This window comes from Branchiostoma floridae, chromosome 17 (assembly GCF_000003815.2).
Source record: "Branchiostoma floridae strain S238N-H82 chromosome 17, Bfl_VNyyK, whole genome shotgun sequence".
Lineage (NCBI taxonomy): Eukaryota > Metazoa > Chordata > Leptocardii > Amphioxiformes > Branchiostomatidae > Branchiostoma > Branchiostoma floridae.
This window is the reverse complement of record NC_049995.1, coordinates 18058801-18075253: the sequence shown is the minus strand read 5'-3', so window position 1 is coordinate 18075253 and position 16453 is coordinate 18058801. Positions and strand designations below refer to the sequence as shown.

The 16453-nt window shown below is 43.3% G+C and overlaps 1 long non-coding RNA gene across 1 annotated transcript in view; it reads left to right on the top strand.

Moving 5' to 3' along the window:
- Positions 1-11523, top strand: part of LOC118404677 — a 31756-nt gene extending 20233 nt beyond the window's left edge. The window contains exon 2 of the long non-coding RNA XR_004829790.1: positions 10207-11523. This is a non-coding gene — a long non-coding RNA (uncharacterized LOC118404677). The remainder of the gene's footprint in view (positions 1-10206) is intronic.
- The last annotated feature ends 4930 nt before the right edge of the window (positions 11524-16453 follow it).

Sequence of the window (16453 nt, the reverse complement as noted above, 5' to 3'; positions counted from 1 at the left end):
CCCTGTGCACGTACCGAGGCGATGGCGTACAGGACAGTTGTGTAGAAATGATAGGCACGACGAAAAACGAACATTTTAATGCACAACTCAAAATAAAATTTAGAAAAGAGTAGCTAGCTATATGATAGCCCGACTAAAATCGTGCTAATAGCAGCCGGCAGTACAGGAGGGGGCCATTAACCTCAGCCAGTGAGAGATTGTGTTAACCTAGGCTAGCAATATGAAGTCGTTACATGCAAGAATTGCGTGCCTAAAAGAGAAAGAAGGCCGTCTGCATGTCGCCATGATTCATATAAAACATGCTGTATGAATCTTGTTGTTGAACTGCCGGGTCAGGAATTTGCCTTTAAGTCAAATAAAGTACAGAAATATAAATGAATGGCAGGAACCAAAGACTTTTCTACTTCACAGCTTTCCCAATGTTCAATCGGCCGTTAAAACTGCCTATGTAGGAACCTGCTGAATCCTACTGGAATAATAAGCTCCTTTGGGAGAGCGAATTTATACTCCTCGCTTCGACGGACTTTGAAAACTACTGCCTTTTTACACGCTATTGCCTGGCCTTACATGCGGGATTTACGTAACTAGTCTACGTTCCTGCCCTGACGTGTATTACCTATTTTCAATAGTAAATCATTACATTTATTCTGTGTCATTCGAATTTTTTGTACATACATTTCTTGCCAGTTCATTTTAGTCATCTATATTATTATCGATTAATATTACTTTTGGATTCTTTGCATAGAAAACTCATGCAGTGGGGAATACTGTAAATGCAGAAACTTTCGCGGTAGTGTAATGTTCGAGGGTCCTCGTGGTGGCCACTTCCCCGCGAACTTAAAACCACCGCGAACATTTTTCCATCGCAGTAAGAGACTACAGTGCGTGGTGTTACCGCGAAGTCAAAACCACCGCGAACTTAATGCATTTACTGCTTCATGCATGGGGAACATTCGTGCGACAATGGATAGTGATAAACATTATTGTAAAAAGAGACTACTTAAATGAAAGTGTTGCCTCTATCTACGCCCATCGAATAATATGTTATGAAAGCATATTAGGAACATAATGAGCCACACTTTTTAAAACGTCACTGCACGAAAAGTGCGATTTAGCAATAGTGGTAAATTCCAGGTAAATCTGGTACAATTTGAAAACAAAAGTAAAGATTATCACGCATACCTGACATTTGCCGCCGTTAGTAGATACCACCTTCTGTAAAGTGGTGAGGAAACTATTCATGCATGCTAATGTTTCTTTCAGCGCGTGTTACATTTGCAGTCCACTGTCCTGAAAATAGGGGTCAACACGTTTTTGTAGTTTCCATACGGGTTAGCTGCCGTTCGCTGCTGTCTGTGTCGGAACCTGCTTGACGCAGAGAAGACGCCCGAATGTAACAGGAACCTAATTGACTATTAGCCGAAAGCTTTTAGTTATTTGTCCCCTTTTAGTTATTGCTGCCCCTACGGCCGGTGAGGCTATGGGACCTCACCGGTCCCATAGGCTCACCGGCCGTAGGGGCAGCAATGCCATTAACGTAAGTTTTCCATCTCCGAATGGTATTAGGAGTTAACAACTGGCTGGATTTCAACTTGAAGGTAATTGTGTCATCGCCAAGCTAATAGTGGATCAGATAACGTGAAAGTCATTATCAAGATCTTGAGGAACCTTGACCGACGTCTTGTCTGAACAGGAGCCAAATTAGCGGCCATAAGCGAAAGCTTTTAATCTTAGAAAGTTCCTACAGTACGTCTGTTATCGGCCTAATCAGCGAGGCCCAACCAAGACGTTCACTGGGTTCAGGACAAACTACATTTAATGGTTCACGTCACCCGTCATCCTGAAATTTAAGGTAAGGGTGCAACACAAATTTTCAAGTCTATCAGTACAAAAGATACAGGAATGTCACTAATCTTTGCAGAATAAAAACTATCTACAATAAAAATTCTTTTGAAAAGTTTCGTGTGCAGGAACCATGCTGCCGCCCCCTCCCAGCTCCGTTGGTTGTTGTCAGGAACGGAAGCAGCAGGATTTTCCAGACCCAAGTTACACACGAAAGGAAATAACTTTTGCCCCCAAATCCACCAGGACTGTCAGACAGCTGTTCCGCAGGCAACAGTTAGCAAAGTAGAGTCTGTTATCTGATCTCACCATCCCCAACACAAGCCGTGACCGTGCACGGTAATGCTATCGGCTTACTCGCTCCTAGAAATGTAATTTGACCATCGAAGGTCCGGGAGATGTAATGTGATACTTAACAAGACCAGCAAATGTAATGCAATACTCCACAATCCCAGAACATGTAGTGTAATACTGCACAAGTCCAGGAAATGTAAGGCGATAGTCAAGAAGCCCAGGAAATGTAGTCTAATACTCCGCAAGTCAAGGAAACGCCATATGATACCCCACAGGTTTGGGAAATGTAACATTACCGTCAGAAGCCCAACAACTATACCCAAGTCAGTCAATAAGTGCACTCTGATCCCTTATATAGCGCCCGGGAATCGTAATGGTATCCTAGACATGTCCAGAAAATATGCTCTGATTTCCAAGTCGATAAAGGAACTGAAATATGTTCATACTTTGAGAAAAATTCTCTAGGAAAAATATGTTAGATCATTATGATTGTGAATTTTATACCGCTAAGATGTTAAACCAATGGTAAGAAACCAATTCAGTCATTTGTAATTCAATAGTTCTTTACATTAATAGTAAACCATCTCTCTCTCTCTCTCTCTCTCTCTCTCTCTCTCTCTCTTTCTCTCCATCTCCATCTCTCTTCATCTCTCTTTCTCTCCCTCTCTTTCTCTCCATCTCTCTTTCTCTCTCTTCAGATAGGCAAAAAATTTAATCTGACCCTTAGATGAATCAGGATATTCATTCAAATTCTGACCCAATAAAATGCAATACATTAAAAGGGAGGTAATGCGATCCGATCTTTGGTACACACCCGGGAAACGCACCCTACCCCTGTGTTCCGAGTATCCAGGAAACGGCCCTCGTGTTTTCCAGGAAACTTCTGTACGATATCAGCATGTTCCGGGATCTCGGTAATGAGTCCGTCTATCTGACATATTGCACAGAAAATGGCCCGCCGGACGTCTAGCCCAGCAAATTGCTACATGGTGCTTGATATATGATAGGAGATGAGCAATAGTGATAACGGAATGTCTATAGAGGAGGGTGATGAGCTTTATAGAGGAGCTTTGAAGTCATCCACAAGTTGTGGCGATATCCTTTATTATCACCCACTATATTATAATCCTATATTATAGCTTCAAACAAAGGAAAGAAATCATCTTTAACGTTTTTAAAACAGAGAAAACCAGATAACCTTCGCCTCCAACTTCAAGAACAGACTGGTTGCCAGCTGCAGTGTAGTAAGAAAATGTCGGGATGAAGTCGACCGCGAGAGGATGAAGTCGACCTCACTTAGTGTTCCAGGCTGCAGTATTGAAGAAGCTTGTAGGATTGTGACAAGTTAATTCGGACAAGTTTAATTGTGGCAGGTTTATTGTAGAGGTTGCCAGACTGCACGAAGTACTTTGTGGGTCGGCCCTCTGCCCTGAAGCTGTGCTTTCATACATTTCGTTTTCGTAGCAATTCTCTATATTACCTCATCTTCTTCTAGGGCGGCTTGCCCGGACCAAGTCCATCCTCTCCTTGCAGACATCTCTGTCCCCCAATAGCGTTCTTTATTAGCAATAATTAGCAGTAATTCTCCATATTACCATGAGAGCCGCATATCACCAGAGTAGAACATCGGCGTAATGTTCAAGTATTCAGTACCAAGACAAGATGAAAAGAACAACTCAAAGCCTAGAGTAATAAAGAGAGAAAATTGACCTGGTTGCTTCCTTCGTATCCTGAGTTAACAGAAAGCTTTTTATCTCTCGCCAATCACCCAGGTCCCCGTGTAGAGGGTAGATTGGAAAGAAGGGAAGTCGTCGTTTAAGATTTAAAAGGTTTTCTCCATTTTCTTTACGTAACAGACAGACATACTGATGACACTAGGCGCCACGATAGTTGGTTATCTGAGTGTACTGACTCAAACTTTACTTTAAAAACAATTTTGGTTTTACTGTATAATAAGGGCAGCGAACCTCTCCACGGTGCTAGGTCACCTGGTACAGAATGGCGGGATGAGGAGATGTTGAGTTTCTAAGTGTTGTAGGCAGGTTAAAGCAGTTCATATGCAGTCGATTCATCCCTGCCTGCCTGGACTTTCATTCTACTTTACTTCACAGAATTTGCATTGAGTAGTCTGCTTACCGTATCTTGGTAGTAGTTTGCTCCTATGTTCGCTCCAGCTGCCCGTCTTGGGAACTGTACATTCAAATCTTTTGGTGGTGACTTCAGGAATTGGGTCTAGAGTGCTCGTTCGAACAGACGTTCCAACACAAGCATACGGAGGGCGTTTCGGGTGTTGGAACGCCTGTTCGAACGAGTGCTTGAACCATTTCTTAATTCGTTCATGCATCATGTAAAGGGATCAACCAGGGCAAACTTCGGACGATTCCAGACGGAATGGCAGAGAAGAATATGGTGTATTATACTATTAACCACTGCCTTCTAAGAAGAAGACAAATCCAACTAGAGTTCGGCGACCTCATACCTCCATGAAAATTTAGAGCTTTCCTAAATTTAATGAAATTGACTAACACATAGACATAATTTATGCATGGTGTTGTTCATCATTGACTAACGTACACATGTCACAATCATAAAATTCCCATTATTAATCATAAAGCGGTTTTGCAATTTTTACATAAATTATGCAAATAAGCTCCTCATTACCATATTTGGTATCTGCTTATACTCCACCTATCATAATTAACATGTGTTACATTTATTGAAGTCCAGTTATTGAAAACAATGGAATTATACAATTTCCTCATTAATTATGCAAATTAAGTCCTCATTTGCATAACATGTATATCATTATGAACATCTTTGTCTAAGGTACTCGCATGCCTAATATGATGCTAATCTGTCAATCCTTTCTGCAGTTATCCGCTTTGGAGCATCTTGACAAAAACGCCCCTGCAGTTCCTCAATTAAATGTTAGAGGGCTGAATCTTGCTCCACTTGGTTATGGCACTAAAAGCTATCTACCACCTAAATGTCAAGACCATAGCATGTCTGGAACAAGAGATACATTGAAAAAACTGCTATGATATAATATTCTCATTAATCATGCAAATGTACTCCAATTTTGCATAATGAGTATTTTATCTTGTACAAAATTGTCTAAGGTACCTACATACCAAAAATCATGAAAATTCGTTGTTCCCTTCTTGAGTTATCGTCTTCAGAAGTTTTTGACAAAAATGCCCCTGCTATCCCAAAATTAGACGCTAGGGGGACCAAACTTATGTCATTTCTTCCTGAGCACAAGAGCTATCTAATACTCAAAAATCGTGGCCATAGCTTGTTCAGAACACCGAGATAGCAAAACCGGAAGTTGCGCTTCAGTACCAAGGGGAGCCGCTAGGGGGCCCAAAATCTAGTCATTTCCAGCTTTCATCACACACTACCAACATACCAAGTATGAAACCAATCCACTTAGCCGTTCTTGAGTTATTTTGTTTACACACACACACACACACAAACACACAAACGCGGGGTAAAATACAACCTCCATGAAATTTCATGGAGGTAATAATAAGATACAACTTCAGCTGAATAGACATTAGTGCTATGTACTACATTGTATTTTGTTTCCCTCGAGAATGTTCCTGCAATTAGCCTACGGGTGTGATTTTGCAAATAAACTTGGTATATAATAAAACTCGGAGTGAACTACTATCAGGATGGTACACAGGCTAGTCTCTGAAAGGGCGCCCTTGCAAGGTTCAGCCCTGCAGTTACAATAAACAGAACGGAACTTCCCAGCAGGAGGTCCCGATGTTATCATCTGTAGAGTACATGAGTGTGCTTCTGTGTAAGGCTCCCGGCGTTATATTGCCAGTTACTGACACGCAGCTCATCCTCACGGCAAATTGGAACATCTGCTGTAATGTGAATGTTACATCAATGGGGGCGCGGTGGCTGTTATACAGACCTTTATTACTTCAAGAAGTTTTATCGGAAATTCTTGCCCGAGGGCTAAACTTACCCACCGTATTGAGGGATTCGCAAACTGAGTAATGGTGCGGCGGGTACTGATTGGTATTGCCACGATGGGTACCTTCAGCAATGATACAACAGTACATTAGTAACAAGTATCACAGCCAGTGGCCACTGTGGCGATCCCAGGCGATTGTAGCAATCAAAAATACCTCATGCTGAAGTAACGGCACCCGCAACGAGCATTGGCGGGATCACTGTGTCAATCCGACATGATTGTTACAACATGTTCTGCCGTGTCCATCTAACCCTCTCGCCACAGTGTAGGTAATTATGTGAGATTGCTACAGCAGAGCAAGTTGTGACAATCCGCGCCCATCACGCCGCAGTGAGCCTGACTGTAGCGAGCCGCTTGGTATCGGGTTTCTGTCTACAGTAAAGCAAGTTGTGACATTCCGTGGCTGTAGCAAGTCGGCTTGTATCGGATTTCTGTCTACAGTGGAACAAGTTGTGACATTCCGTGGCTGTAGCAAGTCGGCTTGTATCGGATTTCTGTCTACAGTGGAACAAGTTGTGACATTCCGTGGCTGTAGCAAGTCGGCCTGTATCGGATTTCTGTCTACGGTGGAACAAGTTGTGACAATCAGCGCTTGTAGCAAGCCGGGTGGTATCGGATTTCTGTCTACAGCGGAGTAAATTGAGACAATCAGCCCACACGGAGTTGCCGACTGTAGCGAGCCGGCCGGTATCGGTTTTCTGTCAGGACCGATCACGTGTCACCGCGGACACGCTAACTACCGCAGGGGGAGGGGAGGGGGTAGTATCGAATTTCTACCACAAATGTTCACGCGTCTGTCTTTGCTACAGGCAGGAGTTAGAATTGATACATTCTGGAGAAGTCAGACGTTAAGGACTTGCATGGGGATTATTCTAGATTCAATGTTGATCTCAAACGTTTAAGCCCCACTGTGGACCAGCATTTACGCATGATGATGATGATGATGATGATGATGATGATGATGATGATGATGATATTAATGATCCCGATGATGGTATGTGATGATGAACCACAATTGTATCAGTTACAGTAAACACAAAATCACAGATAGACGTCACCATGACCGTTATGTCGAGCTGTGTTCCCATAGGTACAATCGAAGTCTTCCAGAGGCATGGTGACATAGATAAAAGGAGTTACAGAGCCACTAGAGAGAATATTCCCACGGCACAAGATCACTACAGCAGTAAAACCCTGAGGAGACTTATAGTTCCTTCCAGAGACAAATAAGAAGACGCTTAGAAAGCAGATTGTGTGTATAAAATTCCATGTAAAAGTTGTAGCAAAGTATATATCGGGGAGATAGGAATAACATTAGGTACTACATTGAAAGAACACAGAAAGGAGGCTACAAATGTTGAAGGAGGAAAGTACACCAGAGCGCAGAAGAAATAAGAAGAAAACAAGTCGGCGTTGACAGGCCACATCGAAATTAGATACACGCACGTTCTTTATAGACAAAAGTTCGCATAGATGTAGACAAAAGTTGTAAGTTAACCAACATATGACCTAAGTTCGAGATATCAGGTCTTAATTGTATGTGGTAAAGTTGTACCATCAGCTCCGCTACTTTTCTGTATATATAACATTTGTATGGCACAGATATGCGGGTGCAGCAGTGTAGAAGCTTTTATCTATAATGATTTTTATCCATATAAATATTGCAATATGACGTGTACTGGTGTGTAACCCGGGGCGGACTGCCAGTCACATCTGCAAGTCGCATATTAAACACCTTTATAAAGTGGCACAGTGGCGTCATGCGGGGTGGTGGGTTTGTGGTAAGGGCTGTTGGCGCAGAATCTGGACCCCCCCCCCCCCCGTATTTAAAGAAAGACGCTACTCGGGGACGTTAAAAAAAACATAACGGGGGCCGCCCTAAGATGCGCCCTGCCCTACGATTCCCGGATTTTTTTGCTGATTTCATTATGCATAAGTACGCCGTGTTTGTTGCCACTGACTATGATGATTAGAAAGGTAAATAAACCAAGTCCAAACAAACAGCTGTTTTTTCTATTAATTTTTTTTTTCACATATTCCCTTCCCTTTTTTTTGGAAGACAGAATTTTCACAATAATGTTGGTAGCACCGAATCACTGTGGTCACCTGTTACTAGGTATCGGTGGCTCATGTCCATAAATAAACAACCAGTAAAAACAGCCACACAACTTTCATACACATAAGAAATAAAGCTTCACTCGGGGACGTTAAAAAAACATCAAATGCATAAAAGATAGTAGAGGTCCAGCTCGGCATCAAGTGGACCACTCTTCAAGAAGTATGTGTTATTTTGGTTTTTTTTTCATGAGGCTGCATTTATCAAGGATACAAGCAAACAAGCAAGACGGCAAACATGGCAGGTAGACATGCACCAATGTCTCTCGGCGCTATGGTTTTCATGTGACCAAAGGTTTTCGAAGATACAATTTTCTGTTAAATGCTCATGTTATCATTTAACCTACTCCTCACACCTGAAATCAGATACGTGAAATGAAACCCGATGTTCTAACATGGAACGCTGTAATCTGACTCAGAAAACAGCGCTTGTACATAGTTATGTTGGTACTATGTATGTAGTGCACGTTGATGTGTAAATGAAGGTCGCTGAAATCTCGAAATGTGATATCCCGAAATGAAGCAGTTAAAGCAGACTACTGCCGATCAGTATCAAAATTGTGGCGAAGTTCCAAATGTCTACTGCAATAATGGGTTCTTCTGCTACTTTCAGACTAGAGATCACCCTATGGGGGAACATGTAGCCTTCTTGTGATATGTAGTTTGAAATCCGATATTCTTAAATGTAGCAATTAAAGTAGAAAAGTGTGCTTTAAAGGCTGTGGCAAATATCCAAACGGCTGGTTTAATGGCTTAATGGCCCGATATTCCTGCCTTACAACAGTCCAAATGACTTGTGTTCTTTTGTTTCTGTCATTGCAATCAGTGTTACCCTCGTTAGGGGGCAGTTCTGTTGTTGCTGGGGTGCCCATGCGGCCACAGAAGGATAAAACACAACGATTTAAGAGAAAATAATATGCTCAAGTTTAGCAAAGTTAGCAAAACTAGTTTGCCTGTCGTACATTAAGTTATCAGTCTTTTCCCGTGCGAATAAGTCCATATTGAGGCGATAATACTTTCCATTTCTAACCTAATAAAACACATGTTGCGTGCTTCTATTTCTTTGCAGACATGCAACTATCGGTTTCATCCTGTATGATGGTGGCCCTGCTGTGCTTGGTGGGGGGTCCATATATCGGCAGGGTGCCCTTGCAGGCCGGGGGGTGACATAGACTTCCAGATGTGCCACGTGACTTATGTTTTATTCTTTCCCCCCTACAGACAGGCAGCTATCAGTGTTATGCTGCATAGTGGTGGCCCTGCTATGATTGGTGGGGGTCTATATATCGGAAGGCTACCCCGGCTGGCCGGGGGACGGTGTAGACTTCCTGTGACTCATGTTCTATATTGTTGTTTCTTACGGACATGCAGCTATCACTGCTATCCTGTATAGTGGTGGCCCTGCTGTGCCTGGTGGGGGTCCATATATCGGCAGGCTACCCGAGCTGGCCGGGGGGGGGCGACATAGACTTCCTGCTGTGCCACATGACTTATGTTCTGTGTTGTTGTTTCAGACATGCAGCTATCAGTGCTATCCTGTATAATGGTGGCCCTGCTATGCTTGGTGGGGGTCCATATATCGGCAGGCTACCCCGACTGACAGGAAGGCGTTGTAGGCCTCCTGCTGTGCCACATGACTTATGTTCTGTATTGTTGTTGTTTCAGACATGCAGCTATCAGTGCTATCCTGTATGGTGGCGGCTCTACTGTGCCTGGTGGGGGTCCATATATTGGCAGGCTACCCGGACTGTCAGGAAGATGACATGGACGTCCTGCTGTGTCACATGACTTATGTTCTGTATTGTTGTTTCAGACATGCAGCTATCAGTGCTATCCTGTATAGTGGTGGCCCTGCTGGGTCTGGTGGGGGTCCATATATCGGCATGGTGCCACCGCAGGCCGGGGGCGACATAGACTTCCAGATGTGCCACGTGACTCATGTTTTATTCTTTTTCCCCCTACAGACATGCATCTATCAGTGCTATCCTGTGTGGTGGTGGCCCTGCTATGCTTGGTGGGGGTCCATATATCGGCAGGCTACCCGGACTGACAGGAAGGCGTTGTAGGCCTCCTGCTGTGCCACATGACTTATGTTCTGTACTGTTGTTGTTTCAGACATGCATCTATCAGTGTTATCCTGTGTGGTGGTGGCCCTGCTATGCTTGGTGGGGGTCCATATATCGGCAGGCTACCCGGACTGGCAGGAGGACGACATGGACTGCCTGATGTCCTGCGAGACGTGCCTGTCCATGTACGACTGGCCGCGGCACTTTGATCTGGCGTCATGTTACCGCCAGTGCGAGCGGTCCTACCTGCCCGTCAGGTACTCCGAGTGGTCCGTCTGCGAGCTGACGTTAAAGATGGGCGGTACCAAGGCCAGCCAGCCCATGGGGGTGTTCAGGGGCAAGCGCGCGGCCGTCTGGAGAGGGAGGTACCGGTAAAAGGTCATCGCGCATGCGTGGATGGAACAGGACTGATATGTCTGCTCGGTCAGGTTTTGTTGGGGCCAAAACTATGTAAAAGCGGCAGATCCAAAGTACTTCTTAAGAACATGTGTAAGTGAAACTTGTGAAGTTGTGTTTCTTATGTTCAACCCTCTTACTCCACTCAAGGCTCTTTGTACCATCTGAAAAAAATATGGAAACAAAAATTGTCTAAGGAAAGGACATTGTGCGCTGGTCGCTGCATACGTAGCCACATATTAGACATGTATGGGCAGAAGTACATTAAATGTTGGTAAGATTCAACCGTACAGAAAAAAAGTTTTATATCATTCCTATGGCCCTTCTCAAGTTGAAATGACCCGAAGCCTTAGTCAGGGGTGTCCTGGCCGGAAATGTGACGTTAAGAACGGCTCAATTGTTCCCGGCAATCTGTATCGGCCCCCGTCACCTGTTAGTGGAATGTTGAATGATACAAAGACCTCTGGATACAGAATACAGTTGTTTCAGTTTACTCTCGATGCAGAGATATGTCATGGATTAAGGCCACATTAGTTTTAAAAAAGTTCTATTGGTGGCATCAGCAGCACCGTTGATATGGTACCCTTATTTGACACAAGTCAAACTACAAACTGTGGTCACACATAATTTCATAGGCCTGATACGCCATTGGAAATAAAGTTCTATTTACACATCCTCGACTAAAGTAACTGTTCATACAATTTTGTAACCTTTCTGACGGCCTTATTAACCTGCTGCAATGAAAAGGTGGTTCTCACATTCGCCAAAAAGTAGTTACTCAAGCAACTGGATATGATTTTAGAAACGGTTAGACTTTTTTTTTAAAACATCTTTTGCATATCAATTCCTAGCTGGACTATAAATCCTGCTCTCCAACAAGATTTCTTCAGTGTCACTGACGAAAGATAACGGTCGTTATCTGAAGAGTCTAACCGTTTCCAAAACTATACCCAGTTGCTTGTCAATGAGTTACAGCTTTTTAGCGTATCTTATTACCTGTATATCTAAGCTTCATCAACGTGTCGTCATATTCATTTATAGAACGACGCAAAGCCTGCATATTATCTATATTGATAACCCAAGGAACTTAATAATGATGAAGAAGTGACTATATACTCTAAGGTCAATGTCTAAACGTAACCACGTAAACCAGCAAGTGTTACGATGATCAGGTGGTCCTTTTGCACAGTTGGTCACTAGGACATGTTTGACTGTAGATTCAGCTATGGATGCTTTGTTATGTTAGACAGATGGGAGACAGATAATGCTCGAGTCTTGTACCATTGCCACGTTACCCCAAGTGATTTAACCATGGCAGACTTAATCAAACACATTCGTCGTACATTATAAAAAGATTTCCATTATTCTTGCCTGGTGTACAAAGCCTCCAGAATATAGGACATGCTGCCCATGAAATTCTAACAAATTTACCCTGCAGAATGAACATCACGGAAAAACATGTATGTTAATCATTCGTGCAATGTGTGCGAAGCCTTCAGGATCTAAAGAAGTACAGTCCTGAAAACTAAAAAAAAATTCGCTCTGCAGATCCTACATTATAGAAAAAAATCAACAAACATTCGGGCAATACGTGATGATGACGGCTCTTTGGATATGTACGTAGCCTCCAGGAAATACTCTCAATGGAATTGGCTGACTTGATTCAGCCATAAATCATGTTTAACACAGATGAAGCGTTAGTAAAGAAATGTAGTCCGTCCCGCTCTATTTCACAGCGTTAGTGAAAGATGTAGTTAACTCTGCTCCACTTCACAATAACGCTGCGCCGCTCCAATGGTCTCTCCTGTGATCCCAAAGATTGCCATCCTCCAGCTCTTCCCCAGGAGTCATCGGGTTGCCATAACGACCCGAATTTCCCACTTAGTGGAGCACATCGTGCTTTGTAAAGTGGTAGCGGCTGCCCTGAGGCAAGGGGAGGTCTCATTATGGGAATAATGGGGGCAGTGATTTCGGGTGTAATGGTTAGAGGCGACACGGGAATCACGGGAGCGGTAATTTCGGGTGTAATGGTTAGAGGCGACACGGGAATAACGGGATCGGTAATGGCGGGTATAAGGGTTAGAGGCGACACGCTGTTAAGATGGGAATCTCAATGTACGCACGATACTGACTGTTAGATTAACTCACCAGGGGGTAAGGAAGGGCAAAAGATGCTCTCAGCGCACTTCTGTATAGAAGTACCGGGCAAAGCCGCAGTGTTGGATGTAACATTCATAAACGCCGTGTGGAATAAAATGTATTTTCGTGAATCCCTTCAAGTGTGGCCTGATCAGGGCTTTAGCCAGCGTCCGCTTTTCCGTCAATTGACGGAAATTTGCTGCGTCTGACGGAAAAATTTTAAAACCAATCCGTCAACCTTGACGGACAAAAATCCTTGGTGGAAGCTACAGGCGGCTTGGGGACGCCGTCCACGGCCGTAAAAGCCACACACTGTTTGTTTTGCTATTGTTATGATTGTTGACAATGTGTGTCGGCGCCCTTTCGCATACGATAATCTCATTAAAACCCGTTTTTCAAGGTCTCAGTTCAGTCCTTCTAACTAATTTTCGCGGTTTTCGCGACGGTTGTAATTGGCTGACGGAAAAAAATTTCGAGCTGGCTAAAGCCCTGGGCCTGATGATGGGTTCGTTTCTGTGTTAAGTTTGAGTCTTAGTCACGGCAATTGCTGAATCAATCTAGCCTCCGTCGCAGTCTGTGAGTGGGGATGTGTTTCATTGGGGGGGGGGGTTCTTATGCCAAGAAAGGGAGTTTGGCGTGGAAAGGAGTTTGCTCAGTTTTCCTCGGGCAAACCCTTTTTCACCGTTAACTCGTTACAAATTATAATGATAATTTATGCGTGATATGGTCCGCCATCTTGGATTTTAGCCGATGACGTCGTCAAGTTAGCATGATTTACTGATGAGTTTTATTATGTTTTATGTAAGAAAATAGTAAGGATGTAGGAATATACGTGGAGAATACATTGTAATAAAATAAGCAATTTCCGTCGAAATGTCTGTCATCACGACACGAAAAATGGAAATTTTTCAAACGTTACGAAATTGTTGCCAACTAAATTTGGGTAAAGTCATCAAATTTGGTGGCTTTAGCATAAGATTTTCAGGTGTTATGCGACACGAAATTTGGCGTCTCAAAAGCCGAGCCAACCCCCCACAACCCCCCCCCCCCCACCCCCCAACAGAACATCTGGAAAATAAGACGAAACCGACACGCAAACGTTTCTACGTCATTTGTGTCAGGTCATTAACACCCCCTGGCGGACCCCCAAATAACTGTCTCGATGATCTTACTGACTATAGTGGCATTACGCCACCTAGCGACATGAACGTGTATCTACCATAACAGTGAATTATTAGTTCATTTGAATGAACTCACAGAAAAAAAATAAACTCACCATAGTACAATCTCAAATTTTATTCTACCACAGAGATGTCAGTCCGGAATTCCCTCACATTAAGTCTCACTATGGATGGTGGATGATCGTCTTAGTGCCTATAGGGTACTAGTAGTATACAAGGCTAACATCCTGTATATTGTTTCCTTATATATTGATGGGAGAAGAAAAATCGCACACTACAGAAGGATTTATGAATGATGCAACGTTGTCTAAAAACCAGACACTCTAGCCATGTGCAAGACTCAGTTCCACGATAGCCACAAAGTTTCATCCTCAGAAATTTGGCTAGTCAAAGCACATCGACACCCCTGCCATCCCTAATGGTAGATTCCAAAACGACCCATTCTCAGTTATTACTTATGAATCTTGGAGCCGCTCTTACCTAGCAACTCCTTAGCAACGAGAACATCCGGGTAAGAACAACGCCAACCGGATATACGTGGGTCTTGTGGATTTTGCGCGCTTATCTTTATTGTCTGAAACCGTTGTGTTAGCCTCCTTCGCGGCCTTTTTGCGGGCGTTTGCGTAATTTAAATACCTGGTCGCCCAGAAATACCTGGTCACTCAGAAATACCTGGTCACCCAGAAATACCTGGTCACCCAGAAATACCTGGTCACTCAGAAATACCTGGTCACTCAGAAATAGCTGGTCACTCAAAAATACCTGGTCACCCAGAATTACCTGGTCACCCAGAAATACCTGGTCACCCAGAAATTCGAAACAAATAAACAGAATGAAAAGAAAGCTTGCAGTGAGGAGCAGCAGCCTATGTGGCTTTTTTTGTGGCTCCACCTCAGAAACTTGACAGTAATAATGAACCTAATATAACTAATGCAGATAATAATCAGAATTGTCAGAAACGTAATGTACATCATCAAAGGTAACAATAACGAATAAGATTTACGCCCCCGCTAGCGAGAGTCAATCTCAGTTCAGGTTTTCTGCTCTAGTCACGTGCAAGGCTCAGTTCCACCATAGCCACAAAGTTTGATCTTCAGAACTTTGGCTGATCAAAACACATCGAAACCCCGCCGCCCATAATGGTAGATTCCAATACCATCCACGGAACAAGGAATAGATCCCGGAGTCGCTCTAACCTAGCAACGCCTTAGCAACGGGAACATCCGGGTATCAACAACGCCAACCGGATGTACGTAGGGCTTGTTATTCTTATAGGGTCCAACAAAATAATACATGACGTTTACTTTTTTAAGGAATATCTAGAATTAATAGATAAAAGGGGTTATATGTCAATTTAAGACTGTACTAACTTACATGTCAAGATGATCAAGTTAAGAGTAATAAAAACTAGGTCTAATATTCAGATGTGTTTATGATATGAAAGGTGCAAGGCAACAAACACAGGATCATCATCCACTCTTACGAGGTGGAAGGTCGATCTCGAGAACTGTTTCTCTCTAATTACAGAGAGAAGTTTATGTCCCTCTAAATTGGTTCCTGTTTCCATAAGTTTATTGGGTATTGTGATTGTTCTTCCAATCCTTCCCTTCGTGCATTTCAGGGGCCCAAAAGAGGAGAGTTCTTGTTGTTCCCTACTACGTGTCACGGGGACCGCGAGACCCGGGATATAGCGGAACTGTTTTTTCATGTTGCAGTCCCCGTGTCTAGTTGAGACACCGTCAAGAGACCAATGCAGCCAGGAATATCTACTGTCGCCATCTCTGAACCACGTTTACGGACATAAAAGCGACCAAAACAGCCCCGGTTTGATGTGAGAAGACACAAAGGCAGAGATGCTGTTGTTTACCGGACCTCAGGAGCAGATCAATAGTATCTGATGTTTACATCGAGCTCTGAAAAATAACACAATAACACAATAACAAAATGTAAGATGGAATCTTGGCTCTGTTTGATTTTAAAACTGGACGCTGCAGGTACTAAAATAATATTCTTTGAAAAGATCAGATACGGGTTCGGAATCGATACAGCAGGTACCTTTTATTTGGTTAGCAAACGGGAACAAAGATTTTACCGACTTTGTCTTCAAACGCGACGTGCACAATACCGTTTACTGGCAACAGCACTGAGAGACATGAAGAGAAAAACATCTCGATACGGCTGATGGTAGAGTGTCGCCAGTTGTAGTACTTGATATTTCACGTTGTCATGATCACAAACATATTCACGACCAAAATATTGTCAACCGATATACGTGGTCACCTGGGCATAAATAGTCAACTGGCCAAAACTTGACGCTGCAGTTATAAAAAAAATTTCTACGAAAGAATAACACGGGGAATCGGTACAGTATACATTTATATGGTATCAAACGAGAACAAAGACTTTCCCGACTCTTGTTATTCCAGACG